An 18,524-nucleotide genomic window follows, 5' to 3' on the forward strand; every position below is an offset into this window, starting at 1 on the left:
CTGGAAATAGCTATCTTCAGAGCTGTAAAGGGAAATGCTAGACAGATATGGTTTAGAAATTAAACAGAGAGCTGAACCCTCATTGAGGCTGTCTTGTATTAAAATAGCTGTTTCTTCGAGCAAGCTACTGAATGTCTCTAAGTCTCAGTTTTCTTATTTGCAAAATGAAAAGTAGAATATAAGTTTTGCAAAGTACTTTGCTGATAAACAAGATAAAGTGTGACAGACACCTAGGATGGTTCTAGCTACATACGAGGCCCATAGAAAACAGTAGCTGTGTCCTATTTAGCGCCTGACAGTATGGTCAGTGCTCTCAGAGACACATCTCGTCACAGGTAAGACAGCACAAATTCTGAAGTCAAACTGCTAAGGTTCATATATGCCTCTGATATTCACTAGCTATGTGACTTTGAGCCGCTTACTTAATATCATGTCTCAGCATCCCCATCCATAAAAAGAGAAGAAGAATAATATTTACTTCATAAAATTATGCAGAGGATTCAATGAGTTGATATTAATAAAGATGTTAAAATAGTGCCTTATAAATGCTGGGAAATGTTTGTTAAATACAATTTCCTTTTACTCTAATCCATAAACCCTTATTAACTATAAAGTAAACAATTATATTAAACTGTTCTTCATTTTAATCACTAGATATCTCCTCTATATTATTTAAGAAGTGGTTCTCAAGATTTCTGTTATTAGGATCCTTTTAGACTCTAAAGAATTATCAAGGACCCCAGAAAGTTTTTAATACAGATAAAATTTTTGAGATTTACTATATTAGAAATTAAAGAGATAAAGCTCCATTATTTATTTATTAGAAAAAGACATAATGAACCCAATACATGCTTGCATAAGCAACATATTTTTGTGAAAAACAAATATATTTTAAAAAAAAAACAGTGAGATGAGTGACAATATTTACATTTTTGCAAATCTCTCTAAAGTCTGGCATAATAGAAAACATCTGTATCTTAATCTAATCTACTGAAAATATGTCATTTTGGTTGAAGTAAATATGGCCACACATGGATACATCATTGGAAAATGGAGGAGCATTTTAATAGCCTTTCCAGATAATTCAGAATATTATTTTTTGATATCTCAACCAAACTGACAAAAGGTAGCTTCCTTAGGAGAACAAAAAATCTAGGAAAAGAAATGTCATAAATATTTGGAAAAAGAGAATAGATTTGTTTATCAGTTACTGGAATCTTATAGCCAGGACTTAGGTTTTATAACAGTAAATTCAGGACAATAAAAGTAGGCTTCCCGGGTGGTGCAGTGGTAAAGAATCTGCCTGCCAGTTAAAGAGATTCAGGAGACCCAGGTGTGATCCCTGGGTCGGGAAGATCTTCTGGAGGAGGAAATGTCAACCTACTCCTGTATTCTTGCCTGGGAAATTCCATGGAAAGAGGAGCCTGGTCGCTACAGCCCATGGGATCACAGAGAATTGGACACGACTTAGAGACTAAACAACAATGACAAAAGTGAAAGTAATACCTTGGCACATTAAGTGCTAAGTAAATGGAACCTATCACGGCAAACTGGAGAAGGCAATGGCACCCCACTCCAGTACTCTTGCCTGGAAAATCCCATGGATGGAGGAGCCTGGTAGGCTGCAGTCCATGTGGTCGCTAGGAGTCGGACTCGACTGAGCGACTTTACTTTCACTTTCCACTTTCATGCACTGGAGAAGGAAATGGCAACCCACTCCAGTGTTCTTGCCTGGAGAATCCCAGGGACGGGGAGCCTGGTGGGCTGCCGTTTATGGTGCCGCACAGAGTCGGACACCACTGAAGCGACTTAGCATAGCATAGCATAGCATAGCATCATGGCAAACAGTAGTACGCACTAAAAACACAGAGAATCTGCAAGTAGTTTTAGTTAAATTCATAGCTAATAAATTAAGAATGGGTTGTGACAGATATTTGGGATTTATCAAAAAGTGTATTTAGTGTCAAGAGTATATCAAAGATGGCAGTTTTCAGTAGGATATTCTTCTGGGCATGTTTAGAGTCTGGATATTGAACTGTACTAAAGATTTGACAAAAACGGCAATTTGTTTGTATTCAATCAGAAAGAGGACAACAGCCATGGGTCCTCTTCAGTTAAAAGGCCACCCAATTTGAAAACTGGCTAATAATCATGTATAGTGATGGTGCTATCAGGGGATACTACCATTGTTTCCAGATCAGTTCTACCTGTGAATAAGTATGTATAGGAAGTCTTTGGTATTTGTTGATTTCTATGGTATAACTTCGGAGAAGGCAATGGCACCACACTCCAGTACTCTTGCCTGGAGACTCCCATGGACAGAGGAGCCTGGAAGGCTGCAGTCCATGGGGTCACTGAGGGTCGGACACGACTGAGTGACTTCATTTTCACTTTTTACTTTCATGCATTGGAGAAGGAAATGGCAACCCACTCCAGTGTTCTTGCCTGGAGAATCCCAGGGACGGGGGAGCCTGGTGGGCTGCCATCTATGGGGTCGCACAGAGTCAGACACGACTGAAACGACTTAGCAGCAGCAGCAGCAGAATGGTATAACTTATGCAAAAATGGAATGACCTAATAGTGTACAGGTAATCGATGGCAAAACCTCTCTTTGGGTTATTTTACCTTCTTTAATCTTTCCTGAGTGGGTCTATTTTTCCTCCATTATATAATCTTTTTCATTACTATTGCATATGCCCTAATATTCAATCAGTACGTATTTCACGGTGGTGGTACTACATTACTGACTCTTATTCACCTTCCTAAGAGCCCCAGGTCTACTTTTGGCCACTCATTCTGGCCATTCCCATCTTTTATCAGATTAATGATAGTCTAAGCCTAATACTTGTTTTGTACTTGCCCTTTTCTGAACTTGTGTTGACAGGCCATTTCTTATTTGTCAAAGTCCACTTGAATTAATTTCCTCTTTTTTCCTCTCTAACTGGGTTATTGGGAAATCTAATAAGGATGCTTTCTCTTCCATCATTCAGAGCATTGATAAACATTACTGGAATCAACCTGATCCCAAAGGAACATCCAGCTATATGCCTTATCTTCCTTTCTGCTGCTTCTCCTGTGATTGCAACATTTTTCCCTTTGAGGAATTATTATTAATGGGCAGTTCAGTCTGACAATGGTTTATTAGATGGTTTATAGTATGAATTCAACTCTTTTAATTACCCTTCCCTATCCACTGGTGTTCCTCAGTTTTTGACTTATGTAGAAGCCAGTACGTTTATGAATTCTGTCCGAATAATTTTGCCCATTCCCAAGTAAACATAGAGATCTAGAACTTCTTAAGAAACTAAGGTCATCCTTAAGATATTTAATGTGGTATAGGATTGATCAAATAATTGTTTCTATTTGACCACTATGCAACCTGAAGATTCTGATTGTGCAGGGAGATCAAATCTGTCAGTCCTAAAGGAAATCAACCCTGAATATTCAGTGGAAGGACTGATGCTGAAGCTAAATCTCCAATACTTTGGCCACTGATGCAAAGAGCCAACTCATAAGAAAAGACTCTAATGCTGGGAAAGATTGAGGGCAGGAGGAGAAGGGGACAACCGAGGACAAGTAATGTTTGGATGTTATCACTGACTCAACGGACACGAGTTTGAGCAAGCGCTGGGAGATGGTGGTTGACAGAAAGGCCTGGCATGCTGCAGTCCACTGGACAGTCCGTTGCTGTCAGGTCAATGGTCAGACATGAGAGTGACTGAACAACAACAAATGTTTATTTTATAGATGGAAGCTCAGCAGTGAATCAAGTCATTCTTCATTGGATATGGAACCAATTACGGTAAAACTGGGATCTTAAAGAAAATCCCATCAGAAGTCTGTGATTTTGCCTTTGGATTACACAAACTTTCTAATAAATTAATAGGGCACTTGCTTTAGCTATTGTTTTGAAATTCCCCATGGTCCTATGAAACAATTTGAAGAAAGTATTGTGTGAGAGATATCTTTAATGTTGGGTGTGATGTGATAAGGCAGAAATTTAAATGTTAGTAAATATAATAAAATTAATGTGTGTCCACAATGCCTGTTTCATTCAGAAAGCACTGAATGTACGCCTCTGTTTGCCCTGCAGTTGACATTCAGACTGGAGCAGTACTGAATAATTCTGCTGAGTAAGAAAATTTCCTGACACAGCTAAAAAGCTGATATTTAAACAAGAACCTATGAACATTTTTGAGTTACCAAGGAAGGAGAACGACTTCAGAGTTTATTCTTTTATGATACTACTGCATTAGATACGTTGAAAAGCTATACCACACTAATTTTAATAGCAGCAACATCAATTCAACTACCATATATTCCATATATCATTTTTTTTCAAAAATTATCAAACCTCCAGACAAGCAGGTGAACTGATCAGTATCTCATACAGATTCGGCCTGGTGCCAGTTGTGCTGTGTGCCCTGCTTAGTTGCCCAGTCGTGTCCAACTCTTTGTGACCCCGTGGACTGCAGCCAGCCAGGCTCCTCTGTGCATGGGGATTTTCCAGACAAGAATACTGGAGTGGGTTGCCATGCCCTCCTCCAGGGGATCTTCCCAACCCAGGGATCGAACCTAGTTCTCCCACATTGCAGATGGATTCTTTACTGACTGAGCCACCAGGGAAGCCCAAGACTACTGGAGTAGGTAGCCTAACCCTTCTCCAGAGATCTTCCCCACCCAGAATCAAATCGAGGTCTCGTGCATTGCAGGCGGTCTCTTTACCAGCTGAGCTACCAGGGGTGCCAGCTGGGTATCATATTAAAAATGACAGTGGAATATATCCTCCAAAGAAATCACAGTCATCCACTTCTAAGCATGATGGTATAGGAGCTTCTAAATGGCAACACTCAAATTGGGATTCTAATTTTTTAATGGCAGCAATATGGCTGAATGCTCATTTTTTCTTTAATTCTTAAATTCCTTAAGTTAAACATTAGTTCCCAAGCATTTGTTACATTCAGTACTATTTTAAAGGCTAAGTATTACAGAGTTGTCATACTATGAATTAATACAAAATAATATGAAGAGCTAATGAATATAATTTTGACTATTAAATATCTTCAGGTTTATTTATTTAATGAACACATGTGTAAGTACTTTCAAGGTGCCAGGCACTGTTCTAAGGTTAACTTATTTAATCCTCAGAGCAGCCCTGTGATTGATGTATTGTTATTATCACTCTCATTTTACAGATGAAAAAATTGAGGGACTAAAAGATTAAATAACTTCTCCAAAGTCACATTACTAATAAATGACAGAACTGGGAGAACCTGTATAGTCTAGCTCCTAATTCTGTCCTTTTAAGCACCATTCAAGTCTATCAAATAAAAATGGAAGGTTTATAGCAGTTGCTAAATCTCTCATTTATGACATTATAATTGCTAAAAGTTTATACTATGCAAAACATGATTCTAACACCATGTACAGTATACCCACAACTTTATTTTCGTACTTTATTGTATAAAAGATAATATTTTCATAAAATTTTATAATGATGGAGAGCTTTAAATTTAGAAGAAAAAAATCCAGATTAGAATAGTAGGATTTTTTCCCATCAAGGAAATCATTTAGACTGTCAAAGGCCAAAATGTGAAACAAATATGATCACCTTTCAAAAAGCTGTGTTATCACAACAGACACATAATTTTAGAAAGAGTAACAAATCTTAAGTCTCTTCAGCTCTGGAATACCGAACACTGGTTGTGTGCACAGGCCCAGGGTCAGTAAATATTTGTGATAAATGGTGCTTCTTGCCATCAGATCATCCTTCCTTAGTACATGTTTATATTTTTATCCCTAGAGGTAAATGCTCAACTAAATAGTTTTCCTTCTGGTATGTCCAGTCAGAAAAGTACACATATTTTGGTAAACAGAGCCCATCACAGAATTTTCCTTGGAAAAAAAAATGACTATAATTTGAGCTGGCTAAAGGCAAAATCATCTCATTCAGGGCCTCCCCTTCCTAGCTGTTTACCAAATCCTCTATTAAAACTCATCTCAGGAAATAGAAGGATAAGCCCATTCATACTTATATATATATATATATATATATATATATATATATATAAGTATTTTATATATATATATAAACAACCCAGCCAAGTCTACCATCACTCTATCCCAGGTGTATTTAGATCATAACAGCAAATACAGGCAATAGCCAGTTGGGATAGGGAGGTATCTGAGAGTAAACATTTCCAGCTCCTCCAAAATCATTTCACCTACGGACTCATAACAAGACAAACTTTGTTCCTCTGCATTTTCCCTGTGACTATTGTAAAGAGGGAGTACAATGGAGATCCCAGCTGGTTTAGAATCAGTAAACCAACTCCTAACACGAGGTGGACAAAAAGGCCACATCATTCTCAGCACTCCATTTCTTATGAAACTAAATGATGGTTGACAATGAAATTCAAGCTACTGATTCTTATTAAGGCTGACTATTGAAACTTGATTAGGCCTATAATTACAAACTGCTTGAATCAAGAATGTCAAATAAAGGGGCAGGACCTCTATAGCTAAGGAATCAACTTACAACCTAGGTTGTAGGCAGCACTCGGTCATAATCTGTCCTGAGTTTAACCTGGAAAGAATTATTGGGAAGATATTTTCTGTCAAGTACCCAAAACTCGATTCTTTATTTCTGCAACTCGAGCTAATCCTGGGCACCTAAAAAAGAGAGAAAGAGAGAGAAACAGACAGATGGTGGCTACATACAGCCGGAATGGCCTGTAATTCTGCGGCTAACAAGTAAGACTAAAATTATTAGATTTTATCAAAATTTATTATGTGTAAGTACACAAATCTAACCCATTTAATTTAAATTGCTAAAATTTAATTTGTTGTTGCTGATTGTTACATGGAAACTCAGCAAGATAGACTTTTTATCCTTTGTTTTGGTAGGAATCGAAATTGTAATGTTCTATTAATACATGTGTGGTGTGAGTTATCTAAATGTATAGATTTTTAAAAATACATTATTCTCTATTTATTTCATGGAGCTTTTGTAGAACCTAATTTAGGAAAATATGAACGAGCATATGCTCACAGTACGATATGCAATGTGTGTTAAAAAAAAGTCTGTACTTGTACTGTGAGAAGTTTCCCTAATTCTTATTTTAAGGAATTTCACAGTGGTTATCAGTTACATACATCCTCTTTAGCTATAGCAGTAGCAGTATAGATACTACTATAAAATAGTAGGAGATCTGGTTGAAGAGATCACAGTGTATGTCAATGACAGCTTGAAACTGGCACACATTCAAGAGATGTAAAGCATTCACATTAAAAGGCAGCAGCATCATAATCTTGATTTTTTTTTTTTCAGTCTGCTCTATAAATTCTATGACCCATGCTTACCTCATTCTTTGGTTCCATCTCAGCCCAGCTGACTTTAACTCCTCCCTGACTGCATTAATTTAGGGTTTCTGGTAGTAGAAATTAGTTCTGACATAGAGGTTAAATATTTTGTTCTTAGTTTTGCCAAAAACTAGTGGCGTAGGTAAATTGTCTGCGTTTTTCTACTTCTTGGATTATTTGCTTTGAAGTGTTATGGGTAGGATTATACAACTATTAAGATCTCTTATAGAAATTAATGATTTCATTTTTATATTACTTGGGTTAATGACATTATTTTATCAATACTGAAGGTAACAAACTAAAAGTATACAAAGACTAAGTATATTAGAAGATGTCGTACCAATGACAATATTTTAAGAAAATTTAGGAACTTGATGGTTCAGGCGTTAACTAAAAGCCAACAAATACTTACATGCACTTGCATATACACATAAAAGCATAAACTTTTCTGTATTTCCCTAGAGTATACTTTTATTATGTAATTTTCAATCCTTCCATTTTCCAGGTTCTGCTAGATCAGCTTGACTCAGTGAGATGTTAATATCATGCTATCTGCATTTTTTCAACTTTTAATCCTCAAAATGTCTACAAGTAAAATGATTGTTTTTGACAGTATTTGACTTTCTTGATTCAAGTGGGGTGTAATTATATCCCTGATCAAGTTACTGTAGACAGCTTGAATCCAAAGAGAGATGCCACATATGGAAGCATTATGGTTAATCACAAACAGATACAACTGGATTTTTCTTACCACACTTCGTGTGCTTAAGGTGATATCTACTTTTTACATTAAGTACAATAAAAAGACTGCACATAAGCATATGCTCATATATGGTATTTCGATTAAGCTTGAAGTAGAGTCCCTGGAGAAGGGAATGGCTACCCACTATAGTACTCTTGCATGGAGAATCCCATGGAGAGAGGAGCCTAGTGGGTTACAGTCCAGGGGATTGCAAAGAGTCAGACGCAACTGAGCGGCTAACACACACAATATCTGTATATAGGTAGATAGATATAGATATAGATAAAAGGTACTGTAATTACCTCTAAAACATATTTATTGATAAATACTTATCAATAGATATTTATTTGTAAATACTTTAAATTATAGAATATTTTATCAGATGATATAGAAAAATGAATATGTTGTATAGAAGAGACCTATTAAAGGGATGGTTCAAAAGCAAATGGCCTTCGGAGGAGGAAGATTGGAGCCTCAAAATCTATTTTTCGAAGAATTAGTCTAATAAATGATCAACAAAATATTATAAACATAGGAAGTTTGCAATACAAGTAGAAAAGCCCGCTACATTTCTAGCTAAAATTACATGGTTGCTGAGGAATAGAATTTTCTTTTTACTTAAAGACACTTTTAAAATTATAAATTTTGTATACTTAGTTCTTAGGATTCAACCCTTTTTCACCTCCATCCCTGTTATAGGTTGAATTGGATCCCCTAAACAGTTCTAACCCCAGATGCCTGTTATAGGTAGAATTGGATCCCCTAAACAGTTCTAACCCCAGAATGTGACCCTATTTGGAAACAGGGTCTTTGCAGATATATCAATATAAAGTATGGTCATTAGGGTAGGTCCTAATATAATATAATAGGTATCTTTATAAGAAGTGGTAAATGCCAGATGAAGATAAGAGACCAATATGGAGAGGCAGAAATTGGAGTGATGTAGCTGTAAGACAAGGAATTCCAGGGATTGGTCGCCACCACCAGAAGCCAAGCAGAGACAAAGAAGGACTCTATCCAGAGCCTCAGAGGAAGCATAGCCCTGCTGGCATCTTGGTTTTAGACTTCTAGGCTCCAGACTACAAGAGAATAAATTTTTGTTGTTTTAAGCCACTCAGTCTGTGGTACTTTGTTATAGCTAGAGACGAACATAGTCCCTAACCAACATTCTTCATATTACTTTGGTTGTAAAGGAAAATGTGAACAGCATTAAATATAGTGTGATATGACAGTATCTTATCAGCCTCTCTGCACTCATGGGCGACAGCTTTCAATTCCAGTGTTTGACTGAAGACAGCCTGAGGTTTAGATGTTATAAGGCATGGTATTTTAAAGATATAAAACCAGCATCAGCTTGGAGTATGACATCCTATTTTTTAATTTGCAGAAATAAATTTTCTTCCTAAAAGGCTCATGAAGAATTTACACACCAAAAGTAAATAAAAATTTAAAGCAAAATTAAAAGAAATACCTAAAAAGAGAATTTACACAAAGAAGTTTCATTTTGCGAATTTAGAAACAATTCATCTTTGATCGAAGAAAGCACTTGATAGTAGTTGGTTAGGGCATCTTTTTTCTCTTCTCTGATTCTTGACCAGTTCTCATTTAAAATGAGAAAGAGAAAAACAACCCCATTGATCTTGCAAGCATATTTTTATTTTAATGAAGCTTTGAAAGGAATTGTTTTTCAGCTTGAGTTCAAAGCTCTCCTTATTGCATGCTTATTTATCTTAAAAAGTGAAAGCGGCATAATTAATAGGAAAAGTGGATTTTTATGAATTTTAGCTGTGATTTTAGCTGACTTGATCCAGTTAAGAGGTGATCAAAGTCAATTAGGCAAAATGCAGATGCATTCTAGGGGCCTGGGCACTTCCTTACGTGGACACCGAAACTACCAGCTATTAACTGTTTTTAGAAAAAAGCCTTAGTCTTGGTTTTTCATCTACATGATGAAAAAGCTGTATCAACAAGTGCTTACAAGTACCACTACTGTCTCCATCCCTGTTTGGAGTTCTACAGATAAAATTAAAAATGAACAATTTATTTCCTGTTTCTAAGAAGTTTAAACTCTATTTGAGAAGAGAGGATATATAGTAGCTTTATTAAACAATAGAAAATGATACAGTAAAACTCAGGTTGAGCCTCAGACTGTGTGTGAATGACAGCTTTCCATAATCACCATTTCAATGACAAATACTGGAGTTAGCCCAGCATTTCTAAAGACATAATATTTGGTAAAGAATACCTGCAATGCAGGAGGCCCTGGTTCAATCTCTGGGTCAGGAAGATCTGCTGGAGAAAGGATAGGCTACCCACTCCAGGGTTCTGGGGTTTCCCTGTGGCTCAGCTGGTAAAGAATCCACCTGCAATGTGGGAGCCCTGCTTTCAATCCTTGGATTGAGAAGATCCCCTGGAGAAGGGAAAAGCTTCCCTTTTTAATTTTTTAAGATGAGGCCTTCATAGTATAGTTTCACGTGGAAGTCTGAGTTGTTGAGTCCGGGCAGGCAGGATGTGTGGATAAGCCTCCTTAGCACTAAAGAAAGTGATGGCTGTAGACATCGGATAGAAGAGAGAGACAAAGAGGCACCACTAGAGGGTGGTGACAGGAGTTGGGTCTAAAAGATTATGCAAAATTACAAAAATAGAGTTGTATGATAGAAGGGCTAATATTATAAAGCAACTAATATTATAAAGACATCAATATTATCTGAAGCCAGATGAAGTTGAAAATAGTAAAGACATTTAGACTCAGACAAGAGTGAAACAAAAGAAAAGAAGATTAGGTCGCCAACCAAACAGGCACCCTGAAGAAGGGAAATTTTATTTTTCCAGAATGATCAGTCATCACTCTACCAGATGTCTGCCCCACCTACTCTCCAAAAAAAAGGAAATCGTGTCTATTAGCACATTTTTTGTTTGCTATTCTTGTAAACAGTTTGTCCTTAACTCCAATTTTTAGATGTAGCAGACATCACAGTGGGTGTTATGAAATATACAGATGGATGCTGGGAATTAAGACTACCAAATCTGTGACTGAACAGAGATTAAACATATATCATTTCAAATAGTTTCAATTACCTTATCTTCAATAGAGAAAAATAATATTTCATGTCTGTATTTTTACCCTAGAAATATGCTTTTTTGTTTTCTTTGTAGATATACAGTGCATTCCCCCATGTGTTACTTTATATATTAATCTAATTGCAACCCTTTCAAAGGTAATTGTATGATTGGAAAGCAGAGTGGACACAAGAATGTTTAAGAGCTAGATCTGCTCAAATTTATTGTATATTTGATTGACTGGGGAAATGACTTTCAGTTGACATCTGAGCCAACAAGTTAGCTGAAATAAAATTTTGCTTAATACCTTTGCATCAATAATCTAGGCACAGCCTCATTGATTGAGAAAGTCTGATCAATAGAGTATTACTGGCTGCCTAACTGTAACTTTGCCAGACTTTTTTGCTAATTCTGCTGATGACCTTCTTACCACTGCTTCTCAGGTTCACCTTTTTTCCACTTTGAAATTCAATTTGCTCCATTTGCTATTATTTAAAGAATTTACACATCCAATTGATTTTATCCACCTGATATAGTTAGCATATAGGATGCAAAAGCTTGCACTAGATTGTGGTGAAACTTTGGAACTGCCAAAGTACTCAAACATTTAGCAAGCATTTTCATATCAAATATAGCTGGGAAAAGCAACCTAGATCAATCAATCATGGGGCTGAAATAATGAACAATGGAATATTCCATTTTTAATGATAATTCACCAAGCAAAGAATCTAAAAGTATTAAAAGAGGATATTGTCAAACTGAGGGGGCCAACAGGAAATAGAAATAAGATAACGTGGCTCTGGTTTTCAGGAGAGCAGAATAAAAAAAAGAAGAAGAAGGCAATAAAATACCCTAACAGAGAAAGAAGTCTTATAGAATATATTACAGCCCAGTGAAATTTAGAAACAATTGATAGGAATCATGAGAGTCTGAGATTTTAATCTACATACAAGCTAAGAAATTCACCTACCACAGTTTTATGAACACTAACCGAAGACACAAAAACCCTGGGTCAGAGACAAAGAACTTTATAGCTCACAGCAATAACACTGGCCAAATTATTAGCATTTGTGCTGTTCCCCAAGCCCTAATTCCCAAGGTCAGCGTGAAGATGACCAAGTAACACCTTTATATGGGGTGTTGTGTAACAGAAGAGAAACGCTGAGCTTGGGTACCCTAACCTTTTATAGTGAAGAGTAAGCATTCCTACTGTTTACTCAAGAGGGAGACACTATCCGTATCATATAAGACTTTGCTCTAAAAGCATCCTTGAAGTGATAATCCAAAGCAAAAATCGTTAGTGTCTCAGTTTGCAAAATCTGCAGAAATAAGACAGACTCGTGGAGAACTGTCTCCCACCAATGATCTGATAGATCTGATATGAATCTCTCATTTTACAGTGATTGAAACTAAAACAGACTGACAGCTAAAGAACCACATTCCTCCACTAAACCCCATACCCCTCAGTTTCTTGACCTCTTCACTTCAAATGACCTTCTCTTCCACTCTAATTCAGCCACTCGTTCTCATAGCCCACTGCAGATTTGTCATGACCAAAACCTATCCTATCTCTGGAAAACTGAAATTAAATGCAATCCAATTACTGACCACAATGCCCTCCACTTTTGGCCCTCTCACTGAGTGACTGCACCTATTCTTTAGGATCTTCATTCTCTGCCCCGGTGTACTTCATCCTGAGCTATCAGCAGCCGTTAATTAGTCTTCACATACTCCCCTCTCCATCTTAGATTCCATTGTCCATCCCTTCAACTGCTGTCATGTTAACATCTTCAACTTCCTCATCCCATTTGTCTTCATTGGCATTTCCCCAATAAAGCCTCAATTTTGAATAATATTAACTTCCACCTTTTCTCTTACATACACCTAGGCTGCTGGGCACTGCTAGCAAAAATTCCACAACCATGTAGGTTGGTTGCAATATAAATTCATAGTCTCCAATTCCAACCTGACTCTCAAAACAGCTCCATCACTCTTTGACTCAATCTGAGCCACATTTACAACAAATGGCATCATTTCCTCAGCACAGGAAAAAAACAAATGTAGAAGCCATAAGATAAAAATTCTCTCAACTTCTTAACACCAAATTTGCAAAAATAGCTATAATCCCATCCATCTTGTGCTTATGCTCAGCTGGAGGCAATGTGCCTCCTGTCACCTGAGACTAAAGTTAATTTTGCAATCTGTGCTTTGGAGTTGTGTCAGAGTCGGCTAATTATGCCCCAATATGTATTTCACCCTTCTTGTGAACCAACATAATTGAAAAATTGTAGCTGCACTTGTGACTATTCAGAATCGATATTATAATTCTCATATATAACTTCCGCTAAATGTGGCCATGGGATGAAAGCAAAGAATGTATATGACTTCGGAGAAGTATACTTAAAAGAAGTGGGTATAACCTCTTCCCTCCTTCATACTGCTGTATGGAATGTACATGTAAAGTCCAGAGAAGCAATGTCCAATAGAAGTATAATGCAAGCCATGAAAGCAAGCTATAAAAGTAACTTTAAATCTCCTCCTAGCCATATTTTAAAATAAACAGAAATAAATGAAATGGCTCAATAATACATCTCAGTTAATCCAACGTCCAAATTCCAACTTCAATATATAATTTTTTTTAAGTTATTAATGAGGTATTTTGCATTTTTTCTGGTGTGTATCTCAACAGCTGCTGCACACTCAGTTTGGACTAGTCAGATTTCAGGTGCTCAAAACCCACACATGGTTGGTGGTTACATACTGGCTAGTATAGGCATAGAGATCCACTTCGAGGATTTCAGCCATGCAGAATGAAGCAACAATATGGAAAGATAGTCAATTCCTCACAAAACAGTATCACATTAGTGCCATACTGCTTCCCTAGCTCTCTGGATAATAAAAAAATTAACTTTCATCTTAAGCCAAAATTACCTCTTTTCTGTCACTTGCAGCTGAACCACATCCCCTTCTGTTTCATCAAGAATGCCATCCTTGCACTGCTACATGTTCTACTGCTACAGTTTATTTGATCCAGCAGAGTGAAGTAAAGGCAACCTAGCCAAGGGACACTGAGAGCACAGATTCCAGGGCCAGGCTGCTGTCAGTTTCATTCCAGCTCCACAACTTACTAGCTTATAGCCTTAGACAAGATACTTGACCTCTGTGCCTCAGTTTCCCCATCTTTAAAATGTGACTAGTGATAGCAATAGGCTCAGTGGGTTGTTATGAGGATGAGAAAAGGTTAATACATATAAGCTACTGAGAATAGTGCCTGGTACCATAAGTGCTAAAATGTTAGTTATATATGTAAGTTATATAAATGTAAGTTATATAAGTTGTTAGATATATATACTAGTTATATAACTCCTCATACACAAATCCTCCTGACACTTAAATATTCAAGATCCTTTTATCTTAAAGAAAATTAACAGTAACAAATCACTCAACTGCTTGTCAGTTACTCTTTCACAGCTAAATTAAAAGCTGTCTGTAGCCACATCTCCACTTCAGTGTTTCAATCCACTGCAATCTGGCTTGCATTTCCACTTCTCTGGAGCTGCTCTCATCTCTTTGCATTAGACAACTATTCCCTATTCTGAAATACTCTCTTCTCTTGATTCACTGGGGTTTTTCTGTTCCGTCTTTGGCCATCTTTTCCTGTCACCTTTGTGGGCTCTCATTCTTAGCCTTCTAACACCTCAATTTCCATCTTGGGCTTTTCGTTCTCATTCTCTACTTGCTTCCTGGATTATCTCACCATCCCCATGGTGCTCACAGTATCTCAAAATCTTTTAGCTTTCCTGTGCTCCACACTTGTATTAACATTTCTATTTGGACTGCATCATCTTAACCTCCAATCTTTTCTCCCCTCTGATATTCTAATCTCAGCAAATGGTGTGGACATCTATCCAACTGCCTGAGCCTAAAATATGGGCATTATTTTAAATTCCTCTCTCTCCCTCAATCCCACCAAACCGATTATCAATATGTTCCGATCACTTATTCAAGTCCTCGTAATTTTATACTTGAATTAAGAGTCTCCTATATTTATTGTCCCTCAACCCACAGTCCAAATTTTCTTTGATTCATTTTCCATACTAGATTTCACATGTATGATTGTTGACTTCCTTGCTAAAACCCAACAAACCAAAAAAAAAAAAAACAAAAAACAAACTTCTTTCCTCACATCTCGTGAAGAAATCTAAGCTAAGACATTTTTCAAAACTCTGTGTACTTCTCTAATTGCGTACTTGCCATTCCCCATCTCCAGCCTCCTCAGATTGCTGTGTTTTAGACTCACTGAATTTATTTCAGTTCCTTGGCATCACCAACTCAATGGACATGGGTTTGGATAGACTCCAGCAGTTGGTGATGGATAGGGAGGCCTGGCATGCTGCGGTTCATGGGATCGCAAAGAGTCAAACACGACTGAGCAACTGAACTGAACTGAACTGAACATGCTGTCTCGCATCTTTTGGCCTCTAGCGGACACAACTGAAGCGACGCAGCAGCAGCAGCAGCAGGGCATTACTGGTTTCCTACCCAGTATCCCCTTGTCCTTCCCTCTACTGAGTAGCAGCTTGATTTCTGGGTGCTACTGACCTTACTTAGATCCTGAAGAACATTTTGAATGGCCAAACCATGCAATGTGACCCCATCTCCCATGTCTCAGTCACTGGTTCAGATATAAACACATGACCAAGTTGATCAATCATAATGAATTCCCAGATTTTTTGTTCAATAATTAGACATAGGGAAAGCTTTCTTTTCCAATTTGGTGTGAGGCCTACATGGATATAGTAGTCATTTTAATATCATGAGGAAATCCATAATCAGCACAAAAATCAAAACAGAGCCAACAAATGAGAAGGAAATCAAATTAGAGTCCTAATAAAGTTCATCTGAAACCTTCCCTACATCTGAAATTTAACTTACATGTGCTAATAAACTGCCACTTTTGTTAGCCTATCTGAGTTGCTGCTGCTAATAAGTCATTTCAGTCATGTCTGACTCCGTGTGACTCCATAGACGGCAGCCCACCAGGCTCTCCCGTCCCTGGGATTCTCCAGGCAAGAACACTGGAGTGGGATGCCATTTCCTTCTCCAATGCACGAAAGTGAAAAGTGAAAGGGAAGTCGCTCAGTCGTGTCTGACTCTTCGAAACCCCATGGACTACAGCCCACCAGGCTCCTCCATCCGTGAGATTTCTCCAGGCAAGAGTACTAGAGTGGGGTGCCATCACCTTCTCTGTATCTGAGTTGGGTTACCTGCAAAAATTGTCCTGACTGAAAAGGTAAGTTTTGCTTGTTGGTTACTCTACCTAGAATATGTTTCTCTCATTTCTTCACCTAGTTAACTCCTATTCATTCCAATCTGGTCTCAATGTAGACAGTACCATCTTCATAAAGTTTTCCCAGACTGGTATAGGTGCCCCTTCTATGTACTTTCACAGCACCTTGAATCATTCTGGTCTCAACAATTCAAAATTGCTTGTTTCTTCCTGTCCTTTATAAGATTAAAAGCTCTGTGAGCCTAGATACCACCCTTTAATGTTCATAATTGTTTTCCTGGATTTTAATATACATCCAGCACATAGTAGATGCTTCATAAATATCTGTTGAATTAATTATAACTAAAATTTAAGTCTGTCTGTGGGGTCCAAAGCGTCGGACACAACTGAGAGATTGAACAACAGCAACAATATATTGAGTAGTTTTCCATGTTAGTCATTATGTTAACATCTTCACATATTTTATATTATTTAGTGACTACATGAGCATGTACAGTTATAGTAACTCTTATTATTCATTATTTTATAGGTGAAGAAATTGAGGATTAAAGGAGTGAAACAGCTTGACATTCACATACTTAGCCAATGTTATAGCCAAGTGGTTTGTCTCTACGGTGTATGCTCTTGGTCAGTATATTATACTGTCCCCATAGGAATGAAAATACGTAAGAATCATATTTAGAACTCTGATCATCTTACTGTCTTCATTGTTTTTCCAGCATGCCACTGCTTAAAAACTAAGACTTTCCCCAAAGTTCCCTATGCCAGATAAAAACCAAGGAGCAAAGTGATCAAAATTTCAGCTTAATGAGGAATGAAGGAAAAAACAAAATTGTGATTTGATGCTTTACTTTCAGTGAAATATTCCAGCTAGTACATCGATGAGCTTATGTGTAATCTCAGTGTTTGCAACACTCTGTATTAACATACTTCCTTCATATTTCTCTACCCAAAGAAAATTTAGAACTCCAAATAAGTTGTTTTGAGAAGGAAATTTTTCACAACTGTGAAATTTCAGAACACTGAACTGGTGCTTCCAGCTACAAAGCTGAGAATACAAGATGGACAGCATTATGGCTGCATGACATTCCTGACATAACTCAATGTTTATTTGTATTTAGAAACTAATGCCCCAGAATATTCTCATAGGACTTAAAATTCCCCTTTCACTTTTTCCCCCCAGTTGGCAATTCTTAATATCTATTATCCAACTACAATGTGTAAAGTAGGATGTATTTTGCTTGCAGGAAAAAGAAAAAGAATGGTTCACAACTTAACTCAGTTTATCTAGCTAGCATAATTAATACTTGTTTTAGGGTAATGTATTTGAGTACTCACAGCATGCTATATAGACTTTGAAGAAGCAATGCTTTAAACAAGATCCTTGCTTATTTAATATGTATAGTTTCGAATTCACTCTGGAATTTTTAGGCCATTATTTGAATCATTCTGTGTTTGAACATATAATTTTAGCTGATTTAGACTTAAAATATGTAAAATTAGGGGGGGTTTTTTGGTTATATAAAGTAATACATGTTCGCTAGAAAATGAACATGTAGAAAAATTAGAAAAGCATGGAATAGAAATAAAATAAAAATAACCCATGACCCCAACACTCTAAGATGATAATCACTTTAATTATATTGTGGATGTCCTTCCAGACTTCTGTTTTGCATAAATACAACCACACAGTTTTTGTTAAAACAAATATGGAATTTTAGTCTATATAATGTTTGGTAAACTGCCTGCTTTATTCAGCAATAATATTGGTGTAGCATTAACTTGGGATATAATGATAAATTTAGTTGATGAACTCTGGTAAACAGATTAAGAACTGACTTTATCTGGCCTTAATATAGGATCAGCAGCAACATGATGAATATCACATTTGCTTCCTACCGATTTGTCAGAATTTTGACTCTAACAAATCAGAAAAACTTAACTCAAGCTCTCTAAGCAAAGCAGAGAGAATATTTTGGATAATTATCAGGAAGGTTTATAGTTTTGGAAAGCTAGATGCCTAATTGAAGAAATGTATAATTGAAAAAAGAATTGAAGCCTGAGGGCTTA

The sequence above is a fragment of the Bos indicus genome, chromosome 2, assembly GCF_029378745.1.
Source record: "Bos indicus isolate NIAB-ARS_2022 breed Sahiwal x Tharparkar chromosome 2, NIAB-ARS_B.indTharparkar_mat_pri_1.0, whole genome shotgun sequence".
Lineage (NCBI taxonomy): Eukaryota > Metazoa > Chordata > Mammalia > Artiodactyla > Bovidae > Bos > Bos indicus.